This window comes from Cupressus sempervirens, chromosome 11 (assembly GCF_028749045.1).
Source record: "Cupressus sempervirens isolate cs-2001-9-10 chromosome 11, ASM2874904v1, whole genome shotgun sequence".
Lineage (NCBI taxonomy): Eukaryota > Viridiplantae > Streptophyta > Pinopsida > Cupressales > Cupressaceae > Cupressus > Cupressus sempervirens.
The window spans coordinates 621,193,093-621,202,252 of NC_143128.1; positions in this window are offsets into that span (position 1 = coordinate 621,193,093).

Sequence of the window (9,160 nt, forward strand, 5' to 3'; positions counted from 1 at the left end):
TTATAAGTCTTCAAATCTATAGCTAGAATACATCTATAATAATGGCAATGTTATTACAATGGTATTTAATACAACAAAATGGTATCAAAGTAGGTTGTAAATGTTTAAAAAATGGATAAAGAGCATTGAACAATTTTGAGAAGTGGATACATGAGAACCTATGCATTAGCTTGAGGATATAATTTGGTCATATCAGTAGAAAAAAGGTTGCATACATCATCATCAAGAGTGCCATTGCAGTTAACTGAGAGAAAAAAAACATCAATATTTGTGATGAGATATGAGTGTTTGAACTAAAAGTATTTGTCAAAAAAGGATTTTGTGTTTGGAATGACAAATACACTCAATGGACTATAGAACTTTGTAGTGCCCACCCATAGTTTTCTTTTCCATTATATTTACCAAACTTGTTTTATGCCTATTTCATGCATGTGTTAGTTTCAGGGGTATTGGATTTATAATTATGAAATTATTTCATGACTTGGATTACATGTATATCAATAAAGAATTACTTAGTTGACTTTATTTCATGTTTTGTTTAATGATTATGGTTACTAGTGCATTAATGATGCTTTAATGGTTCTTAGTTAATAAATGTGATTTCTTTCAGGATGATGTAAAATGATAAGCTTTCATGTTTGAATATGTGATGATTTATACCAAAGATTTATTACAGTACTCACCCCATACTTGCATGTATATGGTGTGCATGTTTGTTTTACTTTTCTATTTGTTGTGTTTGATGTGGTTAAGGGAGAGAGTCATAGTCACCTGCTAGTTGGGATCTACACAGTGTACCACTCCCTACCATTGCTTGTTTAGTTTAGATGTATTTATATAAATGTACATGCTCATCTTTTATGCAAGATGTAGGTACCGGGCATCGACTTCCCTGAATTACCAGGATGAGTGTGCCCTATTACATTAACTCAATGGTAAGAATGGGGAGATAATATTTAGGTCCAATCCCAGCCATAGCCTAATTACCTATCTTGAGAAATAGGACATGTATTTGACATTCCACCCTTTTTAAACTCGTGAATTTATCTGTGTCTGTGTTGTTTGATTTTGGCCTTTGGTCTGTTTTGGTAATGTTGCTTTTATATGGATTTTGCTATGTGATTTATTTGGTAAATGATTTAATTATAATATTTTGGTTAGTCATATAATATTGAGAATTGTTAAATATTATTTGATTAAAAAGAAAATATTAAAGCATGTGAATATCTAATTAATTAAAAACTAATTAAATATGTGCTTAAATTTAAAAGTCTAAATTTAGAAAATTGGTTAAAGAGAAATTAGAATATGATGATACTTAATTAAGTATAAATTAATTCAATATGTACTTCAGGTTAAAATATTTAATTTAAAAGTCTAATTTAAGGAGTTGAACAAAAAAAGAGAATTAAAATATTAAAGATTTAATATTGTTGTATTATAATTATCTATTTAATAATAATTAAATTAGAGTTGCATTTAAACAATGAGCTTTTATTATTATTATTAATTTAAATAATAAACTATTCTTTAATTAGTGCTTGCATTAATTAATAAACTGAAGGAAAAGAAAATATAAAAGAATATTTTAATTAGAAAGTTCTTTAAGTGTGCATGAAAGAATTAAATAATAAAAAATTATTTTAAGGAGTAGTCTTTGCATGTTCAAAAACCAGAAACCTTAGGCAGAGTTAAACTCTTTATTAAGAAATTTGAGCTCATTGCTACATAGGTTTTAGGGAGCAAAAATCAAAGTTGGATCAAAAGAATTGTTGAAAGTTTCAGGAGGTCAAGATTCGTATGCATTCACAGATTGTCTCAGATTTTAGCTGTGGTTTTGAGGTAGGGTTTGAAAACCCATTATAGAATTTTATTGAAAGATCTATCTACTTCGTGTCTTCTAGGGTGCTTGCATATTGCTTACTAATTTACTGTATTGATTATTGAATGAAGAATAATGTTGTAGATTTTGGAAAAGGAAAACTTATTAATCAAAAAAACTTGACTAAGGAAAATTATAGGAAAACTATAGAAAATTATTGTGGATGTATTCTTATAAACCCATTTCTAATATAACAAAAATTTTAATTTTTTTTTTTGGAAAAAGTGGGCTAGCCACTGAATATATTTATTAATAAAACTGGTTCAAAGAGCTAAACCAGGAAAGAACCAAAAAGAAAACCTATAATCATTTCTTATATACAAATCTACATAAAGATATTTGTAGATATTTACAATAGATATTATATCGACAAAATTGAGGCTCATAAAACTATACCATTGAGAACTTTGTCCTGAGTCAAGCTTTACATCTAAATTTTATGAGCATGATAAAAAGCTTTCAGATGCAATCAATGAGCTGGGTTGATGTGTGTTAACAATGACACCATCACACCCAAGATTAGATATGAAATCGACCACTTTATTTCCTTCTTGCAGGGTATGTGATATGGTAACTTCTAAAAATTGATCAATCAAGTACCAAATTTTCTTGAAGATATATTGAAAATGCCATGAATAAGATTTTCGTTTAACGAAACTGTTAATAACCATTTGAGAATCACCTTCAATATGGACTCTGTGAAAATTATCTGTTTTAAGCAGTACAAGGCCTACCAAGAGAGCTTGTGTTTCTGCTAAATTATTAGTCCCATCTACTAGCAGGGAGGATGAAATTGCTAGAACTATACCTTTACTATCTCTGACACATGCCCCGAGACCTGATTTACCTAGATTTCCCCTTGAAACACCATCAAAATTAAGTTTCACTATACTCGACTTAGGAGGTAGCCATTGCACAACTACTCTATCTATCTTGGAATGTTGATTGTTGCTAATTCCACTCCCCCATGGAATAAGAAGAGATTTCCACTCTCGAATGATGAAACTATACCAAACTAAGATTGTAGGATTGATTTTGCATCTAAAAAGGCCTTCACTAGTGACTTCTGATATAGACTTTTCAATGCCTTGTAACACTATTTCTTTCTTTGCAAACTCATTTCTAAATATCCTCTTGTTCCTCTCCCACCAAATAGCCCAAATAACCAAAGCTGGAGTACATATCCAAATTCCTGCAAATAAAGCTTTTGAAAAAAGAAGCGGCCAAGATTGAAAAATCTCCCAAAGGTTATTTTGAAGAGGAGTATAATAATGAAGTTTTCTAAGGAAAAAAACCCAACAATCATATGTGAACAAGCAGGTGATGAACAAGTGATCCACTTATTCATATTCTTCATTACATAAGATACATTTAAATGGAGGAGCAATATTGAACTTAGTCAATCTGTCACTTGTAAGAATTCTATGTTTAAGTGCAAGCCATGCAAAACATCTAGCTTTTGGAAGAACAACATGGTTCCAACAAAATTTATAAGCTCTAGATGGATTCTTTTGTGCAGCCATTCTCTATAACAACTTATACCCCTCTTTGACTGAATAGCAACCATCTTTAGTTGGAGCCCAAAACAATCTATCTTCCCCATCTGAAATGTAAACAAGTCTCTTGTCTAAATAGTCCCTAAACATTTGTTTCTCTTGAATAGACAAAGGCAAGTGATCTGGATTTTTCCAAGTGACTTTCCTAGAATAGAGACAAATTTTATCTATAAAATCAATGACTCTATTACCCCAAACTAATTCTGAAATGTTCATTACGTTTTGAGAAAATTGCAAAGTATGAAGAGGTGGAAATCCATTCCATGAGTCCCTCCAAAAGTTGACTCTATCTCCCTTATTCAACTCCCAAGAAATATATTTAAGAACAATATCTCTAGAAGAGATCATAAAATCCCAAATCACAGAGCCTTTGGGGGGATTAAGAATTGAAAAAATTCTTATGGGGTCATTATTATCTAAATATTTTTGTTGCATTATCGGACACCATGTTGATTGAGGTTTAGTGTACATATGCCAAATGAGTTTCCCACCAAAAGTTGCATTTCTCTTAGTCAAATCATGAATACCTGCTCCACCAATGGCTGAAATATGAGCCATGTCATGAAGTGATACAAGCGGAATCCTTTTATCCTCATTCATATTTCCTACCCAAAGGAAACCTCTAATCAAGTTTTGGATTTGTAATAAGATTGATGCCGACGCTTTAAGGACTGTAATATAGTAATTTAGGATTGCTGAAAGTACTAATTTTATAAGTAGAATACTTCCTACTAAAGAAAGCCATCTGGCTTTCCAAGCTACCACTCTAGACTTAATTCTTTGAATAATCAAATTCTAGTAGCTTGTCTTATTTGATCCCATGAAAAATGGAATTCCAAGATATGTTGATGGAAGAAAGTCCTCTGAAAATCCCAAAATTTTAACAATTCTATCTGATATCACTTTTTTGGTGTAGAAAAGAAAGATTTTTGACTTATTTGAATTGATTTTATGCCCTGAGACATTTGAATACAACTCCAAAATCTTCTTTATTTGTCTAGCTTCTGACACTTGTGATATACCAAACATGAGTGTATCATCTGCAAATAAAGAATGTGTAATGGAAATAGATGTGCTAGTAATGTTTGCTCCCTTCCATTTTCCTAAAAGATGATAGTGCCTAATGGTTCTACTAAAGGCTTCAGCCATAATGATAAACAAAGCTGGAGAAAGAGGATCTCCTTGCCTAATTCCTTGAGTAGAAGAGAAGAAACCAGAAAATTTTGATTATTGAAAATTGGAAGAAAACAATAAATTGAATAGTTAGGATTTCAACTTTAAATTTTTCATTAGAACTACGTGGTTATCATGAATTTTCTAAATATAGATGAATATTATTCTTACATCTAAATTAATTTAATTGCAAAATTTATTGGAAAAAGAAAAACATTAATTGAGAGAAAAACATGTTTTAATTGAACTTATGCATGCATGTGAAAACAATTGTGCTAAAAATAGAAGCTAAGTATACTATAGTTACATGCATGTGAAAACAATTATGCTAAAAATAGAAGCTAAGTATAATATGGTTACATGCATGTGAAAACAATTATGCTAAAAATAGAAAGCTAAGTATAGTAGGATTACATGCATGTGAAAAAATATATGCTAAAAATAGAAAATTAAATATAGTATGGTTGCATGATTTGAGAGATCAAAGATATGCAAAAATACTAATTGCATGTGTATTTTTATTTTATATAGTTTATTTTTCAGATTTATTTATTTATAATAATAATAATAATTTATTAATTTATAAAATTAAATAAATATTATCCATTTAGTTATAAAGTGAATGTTAGTATTAGTGATTATTTAAGTTTAATTAAACTCTTAGTTGCATGGTATAGATATCTTAAATAAATCTATCTGAAGAAATACCAATAGATATCTATTAGAAAATGATTAAAATTTAATTTAATAAATCTAAAATAATTTGTATTTCTTTATATCTCTATTTATTTTTTGCAATCAAGTTTTGGTATTTTAATTTTGTAATAATAATAATAATTTCCAAAACTTATATATTGTCTATTACTTTTTATAAATATACTACATTTACAATTTATATTAAGATTTTTGACATGTAGATGGTTGTCAAATTTAACCTAAAACATAAATGTTAACATTAACATGTTCACACCATCCCACTCCCACTCCACCCATTCTGTCATTGTAGAATGCCTATCAACATTAATTATTAATGTAGGAGGGAAGTTAATAAATAAATGTTTATAATTTTATTATATTTTAAGGGAAGTTGTGGTAGAGTTCACTATGTAATCATTTAATTAATAACTATTTGACTTTAAGAGGGAAATTATAAATAATTAAATTAAATTTATAATTTTACCTCTATTTGCATTATGAATTAAAGGAAAATTAAATGTTAATATTGGACAAAATAGAAGTCAAATTAATATTTTAGAAATGAAATTGATATTAGTATTCAATCTAATAATATACATTTATGTTTTTGATTAGGTAAAATAGGTTTTATAGGGATCCTGAAACCCAAAGTTTTACAGCAAAAAGAGCTAAATAAAACAGTCTAAAAAAACAAAAAACTGCCTCAAAAGGCCAGAGACAAAAAAAGGCCTGTAGCCAGTGACCAAAGGCCAGAGAGGAAAGGATAGGCGAGCAGGCTAGTGGTCATCTGTGTCCATGGCCTGCAAGATTTCTACAGCACAGTTGTCCTTCTGACTAGCCACGCCCTCCTAAATCCTTGTAGGAGTGTTAATCTGGTTCCCCTGATTTGCCTGGTCACTGGCCTCTTTTTGAAGAACATCCCGATTGGATCCTTGCTCTATGTTCTGCTCCGCATCCCTTTTAAGGCCAGTGGTAGTCAGATAGTCCCCTAGGTTGACAATGTTCTCATTCAAGGTGTGGAGGGTGTCCACTATCTTTTTGGTGATTATCTGGTGTTCAAAATCTAGCCTTTGGACCTTCTGCTCAAGCTGGGTGAGCCTGTCATCGTAATGGTCTCTAGAGACCTGACCTCTATCTTTCTCCTAGCTGCCCACCTGGTCATTTCTTCCTCTGGCATCCTACTCCTTGTCAGTTCCATAGTTTTTGGGTTGGTTTCTCCTATCCTTCAGAGCCTCAATTTCTTGAAAAAGCCACTTGATGGACCAAAAGTTGTCAATCAGACTATTCTTTGCATTGTTCAGGAAGTTGAAGCCAGTTTCACACACATTGTCGAAGAGAACCAAAAGAGTAGGGTCAATGAGCTCGTCATATTGGGTGCTTTTGTCAAGGTCCTCCAACACCTGGATTTTGGCAGGTTCTCTAACAATACCCAAACTGACTTTGTCCCCATAGAAGTTCCTCCAGGCCCTCCTCTTATTCTTTCTGATAACCTGCCCCCCTTTTTCAACCATGATTTCAATCATCTCCTCTGGGGGCGAAATGGGAACCTCCTAAGGCAAATTGGGCTAGGTGGGGTTGGGGGGCATGTCAACAAGGTTGCTAGGGTGTTCTTGGGGTAGGACCTAGTTTACTTTTCTTTCCTTGGGGTTATCCTTGGGGTCCATAGGGGTCCATAGGGGTCACCACTTCCTTGTTATTTTCTCTCCTCTTATCTTCTTCCATCTCAATATCCTTCCTTGTCTCCGAATCCTCCTCCTCAGACTCTGTCTCAGACTCCACTTCATCATCACTAGCCTCTTTCACCTCCTTGAGATGAGGAGAGGGGGGGATTGGGGGAAGACATCTGGGGCTCTTCCTACTAGGGATGCGGGGATCACGGGTAGAAGGGGTAACTTTGCATGGGATGTCAATTTTCTTTGATTTCACTTCAAGCTCATCTCGAGAATCAGAACTGGTGGTGTCCTCTGAAGCATTGCCCAAAATCGCAATAGTTTTACCAATAGTGAGGGTTTTCAAGAACTCATAAACTAGAAGCAGGAGACCCTCATGGAGGGAAAGGTTTTTAATAGGGTATTTCTTGAACCCCTCTATATTCTTGGCCATGGAGGTGAAAATCTAATACGAAAGAGAAATTTTCACTTTGTGTCTAAAATGATTTAACAAAACAAAATGATGAGTCTTGATTCTACCAAATCTGGGGTCAAGAGTGACATATTCAATGATAATCCTGAGAACATACCTCTAGAACTTTTTGATGGACTCAATGTCGTAGAAGGTGTGAATCTTGACTAGTTTTCTTTTCTCCTTATCATCCTTGACAAAGTCATTGACAGCGTTGGCAGACATCTTCTTGTCCCTGTAGAAGTTCAAACCAACCTAAGAAAGGCCAATTACCTTCGCAATAAGACCCTCAGTGATTTGGTTGGAAACTCCATCAATTTTGACCCTGCCATTTTGCCAAGAATCAACCATAGCTTTAGTGACCCCTGCATCAAAACCATGAAGCTTCTCCATGTATTTAGTTATACCACCCTTCTGGAGCTTTCTCCAAACCTTCCTCTTCTCTTTCCACCTCTCCGCTTTGTCCCATGGCTCTCTTCTAATCCTTTCTCCCACCATTGCTGATTTTGGCACAACTAACTCTAATCCACTAGCAGTTTTGCCCAATTCAGAGTAGTAGAAGGCACTAAGAGTGAAAATGATTTTGCGCTAGTTAATGGGTTTATTTCTAGCTTCCTTATGCTTGTGTCTTCTGTACACGTGATTATGAAATGAAGGGGGTTCCGCATAACTCCAAATAATTCCCTTTTTAAAGTATGATTTAGCAAATCCTATCATCATTAAAGAGATGTTATGTTGGTGCTGTAGATTTTCTCCTTTCAAATTAGCTCAGTCGCCACCATCAAAAAAACATTATTGCTTCCCCACATCATCACTGAGTTACTTACAACTTCTTCGTAGGAAAACCCGTCAGCAACCGTGTTTTCTTCATGATAAACATGGCTGACATGGAAGTTTTTAAATTTCTTTAGGTCTGATTTTAGGTCCTCAATAATGCTTTCAATGGTCTAGGAGGGTTTAGTGGCTCCTAGAATGCAATTCATTATATTTAAGGAGTCACCTTCAAGCCACAGCTGCTCAATCCCTAAGGCCAGTGCCAACTTAACAATGAACCTAGCAGCACTAGCTTCAGCTAGATAATTGGTTTGGTGGCCAATAGGGGAAGAGATAGCAACAATGCTACCTCCTGAGCTATTTCTTATGATTCCTCCACATCCAGCTGGCCCTAGATTCCCCTTGGCCACCCCATCGAAATTGGCTTTATGCCAGTTATTAGGTGGAAAAGACCAAATAGCCTCTTGTCTTCTTTTGATGCTATCTTCTTTCTTGGCTTTGATGTTCCCTCCAACCTTAATGTCTCCTTCTCTAGTTATGGCATAGTTCTCTGTCATTAGGCCTTCAATTTTCTCAGCTATAATAACCTCAAGAGCTTCCCTATCTCTAAAAATCCTATTGTTGCGCTCCTTCCAAATTCCCCAATAGAAGTGTGGGAGGATCCAGGAGCTCAATAGCTAAGATTTCAATCTTTGGTGGTGGCTTCTCCACTGACTAAAGAAATCTTGGATGCAAGCTGGAGGGCACCAATTGAAGTCTAGGTTAGTAGTCAAATGACTCCACACCCTGGAGGAGAAGGGGCAGTGGATGAACATATGATTAACCATTTCCTAATCTTGCTTACAGAGGCAACATCTATTAGGTAAGATTTGGCCTCTCTTGGCTAAATTATCCTAGCTGAGGATTTTATCTTGTAAGAGGAGCCAGAAAAAAATGTTTATCTTAGGCATAAGCCCAA